Source organism: Accipiter gentilis, chromosome 4 (assembly GCF_929443795.1).
Source record: "Accipiter gentilis chromosome 4, bAccGen1.1, whole genome shotgun sequence".
Lineage (NCBI taxonomy): Eukaryota > Metazoa > Chordata > Aves > Accipitriformes > Accipitridae > Astur > Astur gentilis.
This window is the reverse complement of record NC_064883.1, coordinates 10800906-10820231: the sequence shown is the minus strand read 5'-3', so window position 1 is coordinate 10820231 and position 19326 is coordinate 10800906. Positions and strand designations below refer to the sequence as shown.

General features: G+C 45.9%; 1 long non-coding RNA gene across 1 annotated transcript; it reads right to left on the bottom strand.

Annotated features, from left to right (window-relative positions):
- Positions 1 to 7774: 7774 nt before the first annotated feature.
- LOC126037843 (uncharacterized) lies at positions 7775 to 15720 on the bottom strand. Its single transcript, XR_007505824.1, has 2 exons — positions 15046 to 15720; positions 7775 to 13695 (listed from the first exon to the last, which is right to left on the bottom strand). It is a non-coding gene; the product is annotated as an uncharacterized LOC126037843 (long non-coding RNA).
- Between the last annotated feature and the right edge of the window lie 3606 nt (positions 15721 to 19326).

Genomic DNA, 19326 nt, shown 5'->3' with positions numbered 1-19326 from the left:
TGTTTTTCTATGCCATAGTGCTACATCTTTATGGTTATATATTTTACCCGAGCCTGGTCCCCAGCCCTGCCACATCCCGATGCTCCCAGCCCTGCAGGCTAGGGAAGGGCACCCGCCATGCCGGGCCACACCAACAAGCGATGTCATTATGGCTGCTCACCTCTCTCTCTGAAGAGATGGGGGGCAGTGACACTCTACCAAAGTCACGTGAAAACTGAATTTCTACAGCTGATCTCAAAAAAGCAGCAGCAGATTGAAAGCCTGGGGGAAAGAAGCACTCAGGGAGCTTTTCTCCAAACAAAGACAGTGGCGTGAGTTCGATGCAGGGTGTCCACCGCTATTTTTTGTGCTGGAGCTGTGGAAAGGCACTGGCCTCATCCCCCTGCAGGAGGAAGGTCCCTGCCAGGGAAGGGAAGCCAGTGACACCCCCAAGGAAACCAATAGCAGGTACAGCGATAACTCTCTAGAGCTGAAATTAGGCGTATGCATAAAGTTTATGTGCCCTGTCTATGGGGTGGCCAATGGGGCATCCCAGGGAAGTGTACCCCGAGAGGGACACACGCAGTGATAACTCCATCGGATACTGCCCCAGCTTCCGGCAACCTGTAGCCCAGGCTGTCCATGTCCCCAGCTTGTGGCCAAGCACCCAAAGGGTGGCTGGTCTGCCAGCAGCCTGAGGTCACTGGCCCCTGGGAAGGCTTTCAGACCTGTTAGTGTCTAAAAATACCAAATCTTATACCAAAAGGCAGACGTAAAAAGAAAACTATGTTTGATGTAAGATGCTTAATTACAGACATTCATCAGTTACAAATCTTGTGGCAGCTGAGGACCTAACCCTCTGCATGCAGAAGGGGCAGGTTCGGTCTTAAAATATTTACAAATTTTCCAGGCCATGATTAAAAGCTGTAAGTGCTACACCTGAGGCATAAACAAATTGAATCATATGTCACATCTCCTGAAGTTTAACCATCATTCCCAGTTAACTGATCACTGACTGAAGTGTCAGGATATTCTGGGCATATTTTCTCCACACTTTACAGAATTATGCATTTTTTACTTTTTTTGCATCGTTTTAGAGTGGCTTTTCATGTTTTCATGCAAGCTTTGTTCAGACAGTCTGTAGATTTAAGACATGTTTTTTGCTCAAAAAGATGTGCTCTGAGCTCTTCAGTGGGTGCCCGGCAGTTAGGCCTGATGGGCACGTTCCCAGGACACATGAGGAAAGGGTTAATACAGAGCCATTTGCCAACCTGGAACACAGGAAATGATGGATCAGTGTCCTAAATCAGCATGCATGATAGCAATCACATAAACAATGTATGAGTGGGATGATGGATTATACCATTTACAGTATGTGAAAGCTTGCTTAATTTCTTTTCTTCCCCAAAACTGAGGGTTAGCAGTAAAATGGACATAAGTTAAAGCATTGCATTAGCTTTTCTTAAGGAGAGTATTAAAATCTTGAATACAAAGTGTTGTAGGTAGTACAGACACCAGTAAGTGTTTTTCAGCTAAGAAATTGTAAGGAAAAGAAAGGAGCATAGTTAGTTAATGTTTCTTCTGGGAAATTCTTCCTTTTTGTTAAATATCACCATTTATTAATCATATATAGGCAATTCCTAGCTTAACGGTACATTCAAAGTAGATTATTTGAAACTTAATTTGGAATTCACTCAAATTCAGTTCTCTTATACCATAGAAAAGTCTTCAGTCTTTGAAGGGCTGATCTTTAGATTAAATGCTTTCCTCTCTGGAGGAAAACCACTAGCTTACATCTGTGAGAATGCAGTTGAAGTACTGGTACTGCAAAAGGATTTCTCATATATTTTTTTTTTTTCCATATTTCTAGAGTTTCCTTGGAAAATATGCTGTCTGACCTCCTGAGGGAGCAAAGCATCTTCTCCACAAATTACGTTGGAGAGCTTGGAAGGAAAGCAGCCATTTGCTTCCGCGTTGCGCTCTGTGGGTTGCTAATTTGAATTTCTGTAAAATGGAACCAGCTTCAAGTGCCTCAAAGGACTCCTATCAAGTGCTGACATTTCCAGATAAGGAGAACATTAGCTCCTACATTGTCTTTCTCTGCAGCTTCAGCAGGCTGGTTCCTAGCCCTCTTGCTTTACAATACCGCTGCATATTTACTCTAGCTTTTGTTTTTAATGCCAAGTGGCTAGAATTACTGGGAAGATTTCTACACTGTAGGGAAGAACATGGTTTTTCATGAGATGGAAGCAGCCCAGCAGAAGAAATGAAAAAGTGTAATTTTTATAGGTCTTGAGGTGAGGAATAGCAAGTGTTATGAGGGTAATTTAATGGGGCAAAGTCCCCTCAGGTATTTGAAAGCCTCAAGAGACTGTTGAAAGAAGGAAATTAATTCAAGAATGTCTTGCCCATCAGGTTATTGATATCAGGAGTGGGTTTTGCTAAGGGCTGCTGCGTAGGACGGAGAAGTCTGGTGTCCACAGATACGTGAAGTGGGCACGGTTGGCATCCAGTACCGCTGTTTGCTGCTGGATCCTGATGAATATCATGGCCTTCAAAGCTACTTCAGTACTGAAGGTCAGGTCTGGTCCTTGTCCCACTGATGCTCCTGCCCCACTGATGCTCCTGCCTAGCTGGACCTGGGGACTGTTCCTGCCTGGTCCATATGCCCCAGCTCCCTGGCCTGCAGGACAAGTGGGGATGCACAGAAATAGCACAAAACCCACAAGTTTCATGTTTTTTTCATCATGGCTTGCTGAACGACCTCAAACAGCTTCTGGATGGAGTCAGCGTAAGGGCTGACAAAGGCCATCCCGGCCTCACATTGTTCTTCCCCGAGAGGCTCTGCTGGGGCCATTCAGAGAGAGAAACACGCCCGGAGTCCTGCAGCACTTCACCATCAGTAATAAAGTCACGACTGCAATTAAGTTCCCTTGCTGCGACAAAAAAAGCAGTCCCAAAGCACCCTATCAAGTGCCTTCTCTCAATTAACTTGAGAAGAAGTGACATTTCATCACTTGTGCAATGAACTTAATAACACCTGATGTTCACTTAATACTGTTATCGGTGGCTGACCGTGAAATAAAGCCAGGTTGATGGGGATTAGTGGCTTTAATGCCAAGGATAACTGGTTTGGAAGATGGTCACTTCAATTTTTCACTGAGTTCATTATTATTGCTATTATCTGTACTGCTGGTGTTATTTCTATAGCAGCATTAGGAAGGCTTCATTACTTACCACTATACAAGTACATGCCAAAAAAGTGACCATTGCCACGGGCAGTTTGTGACCTGCAGGGGAACACCCAGTACTGGCCTGCTGGGATTGCTGCTGCAGGACTCTGGTACTGCCTGCGAGTCCTCTAGAGTTGTTGTTCTTGTCATTTGCCAGCAGGGACTGGATTTTTCTCTGTTCAACAGATACCCAGCAATGAAAGAACTGAAAAATGACACAAGAAGTTACAGAGCAGATTAATAGAATTAACGGTAACGACTATCCAGTCCTGGGAACCGTCTTCAGAGGTTTGAGCTTCAGCTGACCTCCTTTTTTCAAACAGTTTATTCTGTTCATCAGTCTTTATTATTATTTTAAGGCAAACAAATAAACAAACCCTCCCCAAAGTAGGATTCTGTTATTACATATATTTAGAGCTTTTGAGGATGCAACATTTATCTCATTTGCTGGTTCAGTTTTGAAAATATACTGGCCACTGTTTGCTGTTGTTCCTCCCCTGCTCCTGTTAGGATGACAGTCAGCTCTGAACGGGATGCTGCGCATTGGCAGCACTGGGGGAGAATTAGTTTTCGAAGGTGCACAGTGTTTGGACTTGTGAGCGAGGGCCTTGATACGGTAACATCATTCACTCACTTTACTTCTGGTTTGAGCTGCCTCGGAAGAAAAAGCGATTTGAAAAGCGGTTTGCTTCTGCACTGGGATCAGTTTCGTCGACTGTTTGACTGGCATTGCACACGAACACTGGTTTTCCAGGGTCGGCCTTCATACCTCATACAAAACCAACCGTCAAGCTGCCACGGCGTCATTTATTGCAGAGTATTGCTGCGCAACCTTCACTAATGAACGGAAGCAGCCGGATTTCTCCTAGCACCAAGGAAGGAAATTTTTCTCTATGTCCGATGTCTTTCACTTCTCCTGCTCTTAGTTATAAATATTCTAGTGCATGAGCTCAGATTAATAATGTTCATACTACAAATAACCAAAGCCGAGGAGCTCTGTATTTAAAGGTGAAGAATCGTTTATTTTGGAATACAAAGTGGGGTTTTTTTCTTTTTTTTTGTTTAGCAGCTTTCAAAAGTGAACGAAGCCTTCTATGAAAGAATTGAAATGATAGGGTTGTGGTTTTATTTTTAAACCTAGAAACTCAGGTACAGATTTCTATCCAGCTTAGGTTTTAAGACAATTTTCAATAATTAAAAAAAAAAAAAAAAAAAAAAGGAGGGGGGCAAGGAGTCCTGTAACTATGAACATGAATCTATATCATGTCAGCAAAACATTTCTAATTGATTATTCTGTTTTCAAGCGGCCTCATCTATGCTGGTTTTTTTTGTCTTCTGTGCAACTCTGCCATTAAGAAACTTCTGTGATTGCACAGTTCAAATCTACACAGGGAATCCGAGATTTTATTGTTCCTCTTTTGTGAGGCTGCGGTTAGTAATGACTTAAGTAATGCTTCATAATCCATTTGTAGTCTAGTATCTTCTTGAGGAAGACAGACAAGTTTGAGTCTTCTCTTTACAAAATAACTCATCAATACATCTCTTCTTGGCAGAGCTGTACTGATGTACGGATTTAAACCTAAGAATAAGGAATTAAACAAACACAGGGAGGACTGTTTTTGAGTAACTGAAGACTTGCAATACATTGCAGGTATCTTTTTGTTTTGAAAGTGCCGAAGTGAAAATAGAAGCTGGGTTTTGGTTTTGTTCTCCCACAAAATAATTCTTAGAAGCAATGCTAAGAAAATTATGAGATGAACCAGCGATAAACATCTCTGGCATATCAAGGGATTTATTCATTAGGGACAATATGACAGAGAAACCCACAAACTGATAGGATTATGGGTGCAGATCTTGCCCATGGCCATGCTCAGGATTGCCTTATTACTGCAACTATTCAGCAGAGAGCCTTTCCAACCTGCCTTTTAAATTTGCCCCTGCCAAACCGCTGCAGGCCAAAACCAGTCATTTTGCATTTGGCTGCTACCTGTTACCATTCCTTTCTTTCCCAGCTAGTAAGCACCTTAACCCCTGTGGTGCCTGCTCTGTTTTTTTCTTTGACGTTCACATTTTAATGGGTCACGTTTGAAACTTCTGCATTGTTGAATGGGGACCATGACTGTTGAAAAGCAAAAACCTTTAACAACTTTAAACAGGCTACAACATTAACAGCTGCATCTTTGCTTGCAATGTTTAACAAGACGCACATCACTAGTTTTGCAGTTCCTTGTGCAAATTCAGATGCCTTCAAAGATGCCTTTTTCCTAGGCATAGACATTGCCCAGTCACCAGCTCCAAAAACCAATAGCTAGTTCCTGTAGGCACGTTGCACATCAGTGCTGCAAGCAAAGCAAGAGGAGCAGTACCTTTAAAAGGGAGGCCCACTGCAGGTATAGGCCTGGCAGTAGGTCCAGTAAAGAGCAGGAATAAAAACATCAAACAAGTTCTATCAAGAGAAGGCTGGATCATGTTAATCATGAGCCTACATAAACATTTAAGATTATGCATGACTGTCAACACACAGTGGACTGTCCATGTCGTCAGTGGAAGGCTTGGACACAGATCAAGTGTAGAAACTCGCTTGCATTTTCAGCTTGTGCAATAACTTATTTGTTCATTTTAAGTCAATACAAACCATCTCCAGCCATCCTTAGGTTTGTCAGTCCCTAAATGACTTTCCTCACTCTTTGAGTACTCCTCTACAATACTGTGGGGATCGTCACTGGAATGGCTTTGAAAGAAATCCCAACAAGTCCAAAGACTCCTCCACTTGAAGTGCCGTGGGCAAGAAATGTGCTACCAATGCATCCTGTCACTGGCAGCCTTATTTGTCTCCTAAAGACCTGCTCCGGAGCTGCAGCCCAGCTCACCGTCTACACCGTGTCCCCCCTGCAAAAAAAGGTAGGTTTTGCTGTCTGAGAGGGAACAGGTAGGCATGTAATTTAGGTCCAGATCTCTCCGCACTTGTGTTAAACGCTCTAGAGAGTACATTTGCAACACTAAATCTCTCTTTGTTTATATTCAACCTGCTTATCATGTATGTGTCAATTTAAGAAGTAGTATTTCCCAGTTCATTTGGGTGAGCTGGAAGAAAGAATTACACTAGGCTTTGGATAATGTTGGTTCATGAATAGGCATGAAACTTTTTGCACCTATGAATTAAAGCCAAAGCTGCTTTTCTGTTTGAATATACCAGCACTTTGTTCCTGTTACCACCTAAACCATCAGGCTCCAATTTTGACAGTTTTCTCACAAAGAACTGCCCAGCACCTTTGGCTGGGATGTATATTGTGCTTTCCACCATTACTTGCCTTAATCGTGTCTTCGTTAACAAATGCCTTCAGCTCCTCACACTCTTTATTAACAGCTGAATCCCACAAATACTTGGCACCTTCACAGTCTTGCTTGGCAATTGATGATTCAAACAGCCACGTCAGACACAAACTTCCTCACATACTCCTCTGTTCCCCGAGGCTTTGCACCGCCTCCCTGCATGCCAGATCCCCAACCATCACACCTCCTCCCTGCCTCCACACCACCCTGGCTTCTCACCCACTTGTTTTGCTTGAACAAAACCCTAATACCCTTTACTTTTTATCTAGCAGTTCCTTCCAAAGCTGCTCAAAGCCTCTACTCATCTCCTGTTGTCACCCAGTTCTATCATTTAGGATTCTCATGCAACAGTGTCATAGCCCCTTACCCTGACAAAAGCTACTAGACTGGGCCACACATACAGATACTCTCTCCAAAACCAGTTATGTTGGATGCATCACAGCCTAATTGTATCTCCTGAAGGCTGGTACTCCAAGCACTGGAAAATGTTTAGCTGCATACCTTTCTCCACAGCACATCCTTTATGTGTCTCTTCTTATATATTTAACTTTCACTCCCTATCTGTTGAAAATGTTTCATAATTTAAAAAAAAAAAAAGACTCCAGTGACTAGATGGCAAATCCACTCTTTTTTGGGTTTCCCCACTTATGCAGTGGTTCACAGTACTAAACTTACTTACTTCCCAACTACTTTACTCTTTCTAAGCAGTGCAAGTCATGAAGTTTCCCTATGCTTGTGAAAACATACTTCAATTCCTCGTCAGGTATTTTTGTCCCTTTTCCTGGAGGGAATACACTGTCCTAGACCAGATGGATCTTTTGCTGCAAGTGCTCACTGCTCACAAGGAATTCCCCAAGCTGGCAGCACTGCCATCCTCTGCCCAGTGTTACACACAGGTATCCCTCCTCCCCTGCATGCAACCACTCCATTGTGACATGTGGTATAATCAAATCTTACTTTAAAAAGCATATGTATTAAGTGTCTGCAGTGAATCAGTTTTTGTCTATGCAAAGTCTATGTTCAAAAGATCCTTTCTGTATACCATGCACTTGAAAAAACTTCATAAACATCAAAATCTAAAGCCATACTTTTCACATACATACATAAACATGTGTTTATGTGCATATATTTAGATAATCGTATAACATTTAACACCTCCCCCCAGAAAAAGAAAGTTTCTGAAGCAGAATAAATAGCATCAATTTGCCAAAGTATGATCCAACAGCAACTCCTCTCACAAATGCTTTTTATTCTTAGTGCAGGGGAATAATTTCAGTCTGGAGACTACAAAATCCATTTGAAGTCCAAAGTATTTGATTAGGTTTCTTTTCACATTCGATAATGTTGAATGTGACTAAGTGACAACATTTTGTTGAAAGCTTTACATAGCTTGCAATACCCCTACACTGCTTATTGTCCTACACACTAAAACAGTGACTGACACCAGCATGTTTGCCTTCATACATCAGAATTGAACTTAATGTGGTTATATAAACCTTAGCATTTTAACACTACCCTAAAAATAAGCTGCTGATTTAACATTTAAGCAAAATATGTCAAAGCATCGATACCAAGATCAATATGGGTCTGCAATACAAGCTTTCCATGCTTTCACTAGCCTTCATGCTGCAGCTGACTGTACACAGCAAGTGGTCCATATAATGCTGAAGAGCATCTCGGCAACAAATGCTGCAAGCCTAGGCTCTGAGCTACATTGCCTGTGCCCTTGCTTCATTTACATTCACCCAGTAAGGTTTGCCTTTATGTCTTCCCATTTGTTTGCTTGATCCCAATTACAACTAAATTTCACACCAAAATTTAAACAATATGGTTCAGACAAGTGAACCATATTGAACAACAATGTAATCCAGAACTGGATGCTTAACCTTAAGCCAAGAACACACAATTTGAATAATGAAATCTTTTAAAGACAGGATTAAATTTTCATTGTATTTTTATTCTTGATGCTTAATCAAACCCACATGGAAAGCATTGTGCTTAATGAAACTACAAAATTAGTATTTCAACAGACCAGCCTATACATAAACCCACAACTGAGCCCAAGTTGCATTGTGCTTAATGAAACTACAAAATTAGTATTTCAACAGACCAGCCTATACATAAACCCACAACTGAGCCCAAGTTGAACAGGTTACTTTAAAATATTTTTGAAAAAGTCTTTTATGAGAGAATTAGCCTCCTGCAGGTTTGAGCCTGCTTTCTCTTCTCTTCCAGGAGTGATCCATGGTGAGGGCAGCTTTCCTTGACCACCGAGCTTTGTCTCCATGTGCTATTACCTGCTTTTCAGTTCTGCTCAGATTTGGCTGGCTGAGAACACATCAGGTTGGAAATCAAAGTTGCCATCATCCATGTATTTCCTCAGTCACTTAAGATGCTGTTATCTTAAATTTTCACCTTGGAGGACTTGTGAGCCTTCCCTCCTTCTTTAGGACTTTATTGATATTGACTGTTTACCGCGCAAGGGTTAAGCACAGCTCCCCTTTCTTGGCAGTGCTCTGTAGCATCTCCTCTCTATCTCTGAAGTATATAGTTAATTATAGTTTGTTTGCCAACAACGATTTGAGTACCATGTGTCCTCATTGGTTTAGCTTAGCCATATTTGAAATAATGGATTTATATGGTATGATAAAAGCCCAAATAATCCAGAACTTGAAGCCCACTTTTATTTTCAAATTAATGCACGGTATATTAAAAGGCCACATTGCATAGCAATAGTATTTTATTAACATTATGTTTCAGGTGCTTACAAAGTGTCTCAAGAGGCACAGGCTCCTTTCACACAGTGTAATTATACATAAGGCTCTGGAATTGGTTTGGTCAATGCACAGTCTGGCAGTTTAAGATCTCAGAAAGTGCTTACCAAATTGCGATCACATGGACATCAAAGGTCACAGCAGAACCTAAATCTTGCTCCTCTGGCAACTTGCATGACCTCTTCCACCCACCACCCTCTGCCTTTTACTCTCCCCAGCTCTTATCTGTGTCTCCTTCTTCCTCCTGGTCCCTCAAGCCACACCTGCAGGAGAGTGCAGTATGTTACACAGCAGCAAAGCAAATACTCTCCAGCAAATTTGCTCTTCAAGGCAAGGACTGTAAGAGTTTACTTTTAACAACTAGCATGAAATGCACCTTTTCTCCAAGGCTTGCTCCACACCATCAGTTTCTTGCCTTAATGGCTATGTGGGAAATATAGCGACACAACTCCCACAAGACTAAACATGACTGACCTTGGAAAGGAGTCAGCGCAGCCAAGCAGATAGTCCTTACCATTATTTGGAGTCTTCATGCCTGCCTGATGCTACCTGGCAAGAAGAAAACGCCAACAACTCATTTCACCTTCAACTGCGGCAAATCCTCACCTCATCAACACTTCTGCCCTGGTAAGGTCCTTCCCTCCTATAGGCAAGTGTGATTTGCCATGCCCTGCCACAACTCTCCCCACCTCAGCACAGCTGATTTCCCCTGGTGAAGGGGCAAGACAGCAAGGAGCAAGTCTCACCTGCACCGGTGCGGTTTGGCTAAGAACTGCAATCACACTAGGAATATTTTGCCAGTCTATGCACTGGGAAAGTCTTAGGCAAAAGAAATCTACAAGCTTCAGTTGATTCCTCTCTCAGGCCCAGCCATTACTGAGGAGCAAAACCCACTACTTGTAAGAGATTGTCAGTCACCCAGGAAAGCGAGAATTCCTCTGCATTAAACACAGATTTAACCCTGTACTTTACTACTTTTGAAGGTTAAAGCAAGAACATACCTCTTCCAATGGGATTCAACTTTTGTTTTATACACTCAAGCCTCAGCTCAAGCTAATTAACATGAGTCAAAAGCTGATCACTATGTGCTTTACATTACACTTATTCAGAGTAATATTGATCTTCTGTAACCCTTCTCCCCCTCTGCTTTATAAATGAAAGGATTATTCATGTAACAATAAGCATCAATGGAAGAAGCCAGGATGGGGAGAAGACAGCAGGAAAGGTAAAATCATTTTCTGGGTATAAAGTTAGGAAAAGAATCACACAGAATTGTTGAGGTTGGAAAGGATCTCCAGAGGTCATCCGGTCCAACGCCCCTGCTCAAGCAGGGCCACCTAGAGCCAGTTGCCCATCCAGATGTTTTTTTTTAATATCTCCAAGGATGGAGAGTCCACAACCTCCCTGGGTAACCTGAACCAGTACTTGGTCACTCTCAGAGTACATGTTTCCTGATGTTCAGACAAAGCCTCCTATGTTTCAGTTCATGAACAAAGAAACTGAAGGTGAGCTGACTGCTGCCTCTACATACATTTCCCTAAACTAAGACCATCCTTTCCCTGCCTCTTCTGAGGAAGCAGCACCTGAGGGAACTGTTATAGACAGTGACAATTTTGGGACATATTAATGGGAGCTGGGGCTCAGTGCAGCAAAAGCAACAACACTCACTGAGACTGAACTTAGTGCCTATGTATGAATTTAGACACCTCTGAAGTCACTCAGCTGCCAAAATGCAGAGTATTGAACACCTTTGGCTTGCCTAAATAGGACTACTCACTCACATACGCTATTGCTCATCATTTTGAGTCTCTTGTACCATTAACGATGTTCCCACAACTAGTGCTCCCGCAAGTTACTACAAAACACATTTAAGGATTTTACTGCACAAGGGGATCAACATTCAGTATTGAGACTTACTTCTATTAAAAGCAGCAATGCATCCTCTTACTACAGCTGAAAAACATTCACAGGAGCTCTGCAAGAGACCAAGTGTCGGTGCAAGAGTGTAGTTTCCAAAACTCAAGCAGTGAGAACCATCAGACAGGGTAACAACTGCTATTACACAAAAAGGCATTGTATTGCCTCACAGCCCAACTGAACTCAAAACAAAGAGACAATCATTCATCAATAGTCTAATGCTGTTTTTTTCATAGAGCTCAGGACTTTGTACGCTCATTTCAGAAAGCTTATAATTCAGCAAGTAATTACTGTTGTGTTGGCTGTATGAAGCCAAGTTTCAGTTCCCTTGTTCTGCAGTTAATTAGGATGAGGTTTCAGTATAACACCTCTTAATATCTTAAATATAGGTTCAACTGCGCCAAGCTATTTCCAATAGCTTTAGCACCAGTATTCTGAAAAAACCCACCCTGGTCATAGCAAAGCTTATTGCTAGGACACAGTAAGCACAACTGACACACGTCTGAGTTCCTAGCCCGTCTGTTACACAAAGCAAGAAACTAGCCTTATTTCAATGGCATTTGCCAAGCTTTTGTAACTTCCTCTTCCCTCCCAGAATAAAATAGAAAATAAACTTGGGATTGCTTAGCAGTTCCAGTTTCCACTCACTCTTCGCTCAATGCCTGGTTCTACCACGATGAGGTTCACTTCCTCCAGCTCCAACTACAAGGCAAATCCTTCACCGCGCTGTGCCACTGACCTACCTCAACTGCTGCAATTCTACTTCCCATTCTGCAGCTGACAGGCAAACACAGCCTTGTGTTGGTAACTTCAGTATCCTGCAAAATATTTCTATTCTCTAAATCTTGGCACAGCAGGGAACCATTGCTACCACCAAAAGCCTAACAAAAGAGACTCCAAAACCCGCTGCTCTGGGTGGGCTTTCAGGGCACTTCAGACTACATGGATTCTGAGAAGTTTCTTGAACAGGCAGCAGATAAATATAAATATTCCAGCGTTTTTTGGAGTCAGCTCATGACTTCCAATACTTTATTTGTATTTCATTGGACTCTATGGTCTATTTATAAATTGTTTATCATACAGTTGCTAGAAGTCAGCAAGTCTCGTTCTGTTTCTAGAAAACAGTACAAGTTAGTTCTATGAAAACACACAGGAAAAACTTGTCGTTTTCGTCTTTGGACAGCATTTTTAGATTACAGGTACAAGAATTAGATTTTTGCTTAAAACTTCACCAGCTCAAAATCACATCTCTGGAAGCTAAAGTAAGCACATTCCTCAACTCTATCAGGTCCAGTGGCATCCTGAGACTAACCAGCTACAGGCCGTGTAGCTTGCCTTTACTCTCTATTCCCTGTGCTCTTCATTATTCTCCCATCACAAAGCAAACTGAAGTGGTTGCCATTTAACATGCACACTGCCTCATTGCCACTCCCAGCAGTGCAAGGCATAACTAAATCTTAGGAGTGTATGGAGATCCTGACCTGGAAAAGCCAAACATGCATGCAGTAACAGCTTTTATGCTTCTAAAATGCTTCTTTTTGAATTCTGAAGTCAAACTTCAGCACCTATGTACAGAGTTCAGGCATGTACGTACAGCTGGATCAATACACACAGGGAGTCTGGGCCACAGTCAGATGCATTCAGCCTCAACTTTCAAGTATTTGACAGCAAACTCCTTTCTTGTTCTCCAGCTTGCAGAACAATAAATAGGTGGGTGTAATTTCCTTTGCCTCTGCCCCTTCAAATAACAGACCGGTACCATTTTGGAAATTCATGTAATTTACTCAGCACACTCATTTGCCACTCTTTCAATGAGGAAAGGACCATAATTGGAATAGACACTCTAAAGTCTCAAAAAGCACCAATAAAATAAAGCCGTTTAGAGTATGTCTCCAGTGATGTAATGCCTAACAGAGAAGCAGATGCCAAGAAGTCACTGGAAAATAAGTTGTATCAATGCAGTTATACAGCTTGGCATTCAGGCCTTATTTTAAACAGCATCATCAGTTCTCTTTCTGTTTCCAATTCCTGCATCATCTTAATCAAGCACTACTCTTAAAAGGTTAATCAAAACTCTTCAATTCCCATTCAAGGCGCCAAGCACCGCTACACACCTCAAGCTTGCTTTCAGAAGACTTGCACTGCAACGAAGTGAGAAAGTTCAAATGCCAGGGGACTATCACATCACACACATTTCAGTGCAAGAATAAAGAACAAAATCGAAAGCACTGAGCTCTTTTCTAGGCCCACCTGAAGGCCACATGATTTCCTGTATCAAAGCAGACGTGTCACCAAAAGGTCACTATTCAGGTATTACTTGTAGGACAGGAGGTACAACATGCTGCAGATGTGGCAATGAAAAGCAAGGGCTACCAGGAGGCCAAGCGTTACTCACCTTGCCTTCACAGCTGGCCAGCTTGACCACCAGGGAACTAAAGGAGGCTGAAAATTGGCGCCAGCTGAAACACATTGAGAGAAAGTGGAGGAACTCTTCATTCCCAACACAGCTGGACTCAGGTTTGCTATCTGCCATCACATCCAGGCCAGTGCAAGAGACTTCAGGATCCCACCCCACTATTCTGGGCTGAATTTATACTGACATAAGCTAAGATCTAAACATGTTATGCTCGCCCCGAAAGAGTAAGCATATGCTCCAGTCTGTGGGTTTCCAGAACTCAAATAATCTATATGGAGTTTTAACCACCAAATCTGAGTATCTAAGAAGCCTTCATAAGATCTACTGCCTCCCCACCCCCTCCCACTCCACAAAAGGCTATTTAGTACAAAAATTGGAAACTGCAATTTGCACTACATATCCTGCTAGGCAGGAACCACCCCTAAATTAAATACAGTGGGACTTTAGCTCTGACAGTACAAGGTGTTTCCCTGTAACTCCACTGATTAAACAGTTGCAGACACCAGACTTCCAAGTCCTTTTTAGCAGACATCACACTGCACAACATAAAGCAGCAGGCAATTGGCCAAAAATGGTTAGCAAAAAGGATTCCTTAAACCTCCAGCATCCAAATATAGCCCTAGCTGGTCACATGGGCTGCCATACAGTAAGTGCTCCTCACTTTACCTACCCTTTGATTAAACCGTTTGAGCTAAAAAGCATGTACTTAGAATAGCATTTCAGTTTCCAGCCCAATTCCATGAACTGTATAATCTTGCTGTACCTTCCACATTCAGATTGGCAGGAAGGAAAAGTTGATTTAGGTTTCTAGTGAGTCTAAAGGGGATCATTAACTACAAAAAGCTAACAGGAGACCTCTAACATATACGTGTATACACACACACACATCTATTTATGTGTATACATATAAAAGCAGTGTATCTGCCATACAATGCAGCTGCTGTGAAAGACTTTACTTGCTAACAAACTCTACAGTGCATACCGACTTTTAATTTTAAATAAATCGCCATACCTTACTCCACCTGACCTCTAGCAGTTCCTGGTTTTCATGTTACTCTCATTATGATGAGAGCTGATCAGCTGATTAAGTCTACCTCACAAGAACCTGACAGCTTAGTTTACACGTCATGAAACTCTGCAAAATTTCTGAAGAGAGCCGGGTCGGCTATTGTACTGTCGCTAGACTCCAACTTAAACTGAAACAAGAAGTTGAGTTCGGCCCTTCCTTTCTCAGCCCTTAAAGCGATTGCCCATGTCGAGTATGGTGCATGCGTCAAATAAGGTTACATTATAAAACCTTGCAACTGCACTAATGCAGGTGTTGCGCATCCTTCCAGAGCCTCCCCCCCACACCAGCGAGGATGAAGCCTTGCAGTACTGGCTTACAACATACCTTGTCATTTTTGAAGATGCAGAGGCTTGAATCTAAGCCACAGCTACCACTCAACAGAAGTTGGGGGTTTGGGGTTCCTAAAGAGGAAAACAGCTCAATGCCACAAGGCGAGGCCTAAACATTGAATTAGCACACTTACTGCATTGCGTTACCATAGGGCTCTATGGCACCGGTTTTTGCTAAGAGCACAAAGTCTTTTATCCAGCTCCAGTCCCCAGTTAAGCTACTATTCTCTTAGGCACTTAAACAAAGCACAATTAGCGTCGAGCACGCTCACATACCCACCACCGATTCAGTTGCACCGAGCACCGGTTAGTTTCGCATTTATGCCGACAGCCAGGCTGGCCTGACTGCACCGAAATAACCCTCGGGTACCCAGATGTCGCACTATTTTTACCCTGGAAAAGAAGAAAAAGCAAAAAAAAAAAAAAAAAACCAAACCCCCAAAAACCAACAACCCACGAAACTTCAGAGCGGGAGGCCACGACAGCAAAGACTTTATTCCGAGGCTGCAGCGCAGGTTTCGGTGCCCGGCGGGGCCCGGGCTCGCCGTCCCGGCGGGGCAGCCCGCAGTGACGTGTCCACCTGAGGCTCCCGGGGCCGCCGCCGCCGCCGGAGACAAAGTTCTGTAGTGCACTGACTGCTATCGTACCCAGAGTCGGAGTGTCACAGAACTTTGCTTCCGGAGGCTCCAATCCTCCTCCGGTACCGGCACCGGGGCCGACCGCCCGCCCCAAGTTTCCCTGCCTGGGAAGGGAAGGGAAAGCGCACACGGTTAGAGGTGGGGAAGGGAGCCCCCTCCGCCCGCTCCTTCCCCCCCCGCCCCGTGGCTCGGCGGAAGACCGGCTGGCCGGGGAAGGGGTGGAAGGAGACGAAAACGTTTATTTTAAATAGCCCCCTCCCCCGCCCAAACCAGCCCCCGGAGCTAACGGGCCGCCCCGCGCAAGTCGCGGCCGAGCGGCTGCCCGGAGCGCTGCCGATACAAACCGGCGGCAGCTGCCGGCTCCCGCTGACAGCCCCGTCGCCGCGGCCCTGAGGCGGCCCCGGCCCCGGCCGACATCCCCCCGCCGCCCCTCGCGGAAGGCGCCCGAGCGGCCGCCCCCCCCCCCCCGCCCGCCCGCCCCTCCGAGCCCTTCCCCTCGGCCCCCGCCACCGAGCGCAACAGGTTCGCCCCGGGCCGCCCGCACCCCCCGGCGCCCCCCGCGGCGGCGGCCTCGTCTCGTCTGGCCGCGTCCCGTCGGGCGGCGGCGGCGGCGGCCGGTTGCGCCCGCCCCGCCGCGCCGCGCGCCGCGCCGCTCCATCTTGACTTTTGCCGACGTGGAAATTTTGGGTTCGGGGACGAGCCGCGCTCTTATTGGCCGGCGGCGGGCGGGGTCGGAGGTCACGGCTGCTGTCGCCGCTCCGCGCCAAGCCGCCTGGCAGGCGGCCCCGCCCCGCCGCCCGCCACGCCCACCCGCCCCCAAGGGGCGGGGCCGCGCCGCGCCGCGCCGCGGGGCCCCGGTGGCCGTTGGCGGCGGCGGCGGCGGCGGCGGGGGAAGGGGGGGCGCTGAGGGGGCAGAGCGGCCAGCGCGGGCGCGGGGGAGGGAGCGGCGGCGCCCCGGCGGCTCCTCGCCCCCCCGCCCCCCGCTCGCCTCGCCTCGGCCTCAGGCAGCCGCCGCCCGCCGCGCCGCCGAGGGGAGAGAGGGAGGGAGGGAGGGAGAGAGGGAGGGAGGGAGGGAGAGAGGGAGGGAGGGAGGGGCCCGCGGGCCCGCTGGGGGTGTGGACGCGGCGCCGGTTCTCGGTGCGCCTCGCCGCTTGCGGCTCCGCGGCGTTACCGCCCCGGCCGTCTCGCAGCCTCGGGCGGGGAGGGCGAAGCTGCGCTGCCGCGGCGGCGGAGGCGCGTAGGCCGGGTCCTGCCCTCGCCCGGAGGTGCTGAGCCCCGTCCTCGGCGGCACCTGCGAGCCCGCGGCTGCCGGCACGCCGCCCGGAGCCCCCGCGGAGGAGGAACTGGGTGTAACGTGGCGGTGGAGGCGCTGGCCCCGAGCGCTGCCGGAGCTGCGGGGAGCCAGCCCTGCCCGCTGGGGTACGCCGCTCCCAGAACCCCTTCAGGGGGCCCGGTTTGCCCCCCGAGACAGCGCCCTGGCTCGGGGCGGGTGTCCGCAGGAGAAAATCTCGGGTGGGTTTCTGGTTGCCACGTCGAATTTGAAGGACTCGGGAAAGAATGGGGCGACTTGTACTGAAAAGTGCGTTCTCGCACCCTGTGGGAAAAGCCAAGGGGGACCTGTCGTGTGGGGCGGGGGTTCTCTGCTCTCCTCTGTCGAGTCTCCTGTGTCGAGACTTTGCTCGCTCTGTGTGCACCTCAGAGTACGCTGCGGTGCAAAATGGGCTAAATAAAGACTTGAAAACAGTAGTTCCAGCAGTTGTTTTTCTCTCTTGCACGGAATTAAAGCCATTAAACCTATCTCGCTGATCGGCTTGCTGACTAGGCTCAGCGCAACCTGCTAACGCAGTTAACAGTTTGAAGGACTGATCTAGGATTACATTTTGGGGTCACGTAGGCCGCAGCTGCGAAGGTAAGGCACCCAGTAGTCGCCCAGGAACCACTCGCCCGCACCAGCAGTGGGACCCAGGCCTGCGGACGTTCCTCACGGGAGGAGGCGTGCAGGCCCGGTCCTGCCGTGACGTCGCCGCGTGGCGCAGGGGAACTCCAGCGAACGCACGCACACGGCCCTCGGCGTTGCAGGGTCGCAGTGATACCCCTTAATCCGAACCTGTGGCTGTCGTTTCGGTACCTGAAAGGGAAATAAGCTGAAGAATGCTTTGAAATATTTTATTTTTTTTTTTAGTTTATATAGGCTGGGGGTTTTTTTATTTAAACCGTCTGACTTAAAAATGTAGTGTTTGGGGAAGGAGAACCTCAGAAGAATCTCTTACCTCTGAATACTTGAATTTTGTCTCCTTCAGCTCCCTTGTCTGCGGAACCAGAATGGCAAGTCTCTCCTGCGCCTTTCCGTTCCGTTTATGAAGCGTGTTCCCCCTCCTTGTCTGCGCCTTCACCGTGCAGTTCGGTCTTCAGCCCTGTTCCGTTCCGCTGCAGTTGTCCATGTGTAGTGTTATTTGCCATCTTCTCGTTCCCCCTCTATCCCTGCTCCCTCAGCACAGGCCACGGAGTTGGCCTCAGCTATGCCGCTGCCACTCGTCTGCGTGTACGGGAATATTGATTTTACAGTGTGTATGCTCTGAAAAAAAAATCAATATTTCAGTAGATTGAGCAGAGCGTGCGGCAGTGTAATGGAGCCCAGCCTGCTAATGTAACATGCAGGGGTCCTCATTCGGAGATTGAGGTCAGTCAGAAAATGGAAATGTGTTTTCTTATTTTATTGTCTGTTTCAGATTTAATGTAGGTGTTTATGTTCTAGTGTTTAACTTGCAGCAGGGCACACAGTTGCTTTAAAGTCATATCCAACAGAATGTCACATATTGCAGGCGACATACACAAAAAAGCGTGCCTCAGGCGTACAATCCGTTTATTAGAGCTTAATAAAGCCCCTCTTCCCTTTACCCATCAAATGTCTATCAAACAACAGTTGTGAGGAAAAATTAGTAATTGTTGTTTCTGCAAATAAAAAATCGTTTTCTGTTGTTTGGTGCAAACTTGGGATCTGATTATGTAATGAAACATGCAGTGCTTTAATGAACTCCAATACAGTGCCGTGTATCGATGAGTATCATGAAACGAGTATAAGTGAAAAGAATGAGGGAGGAGAAATAACGAATGTACAACAGAAAACCAGAGTAAAAACTCCCATTGATTTTAATGGACCTGGGATTTCAGCCAGAATGTTCTCCATGATACATTATCCGCTTTTTAAACCGTTGCATCATGCCTTAAAATTTAACAAAAGTGCCTCTTGAAATGACATGTGAAACCACTGCATTCTCAGGCTCAGAGTCAACATTAGCGTAAGCTAGCTATTGTTTCACAGCTCTGGAGAGGCTTGATACGGCTTTATCTTTACTTAATAATTTTATCTTCTGTTTTTTTCGGAGGCTATTTCTCATCTACCAGAAACTCTCACTGCAGCAGTGAGTACAGATCTATACAATGGGCAGAGGAGTATTACGTTTGTGAATGTTACGACATTTTGCACTGAATAACATGCACTTAGAGATGCTACGGGGACCCTCATGTTCAGTAAAAAGGCGAAGGTGTTTATTCTTCCACCATTCGCACTAAGAGTTGGAGACTTTGATTTCGCAGTCGTGGCTGGGGAGGCATGCAGGACTCGAGCAGTAATGTCT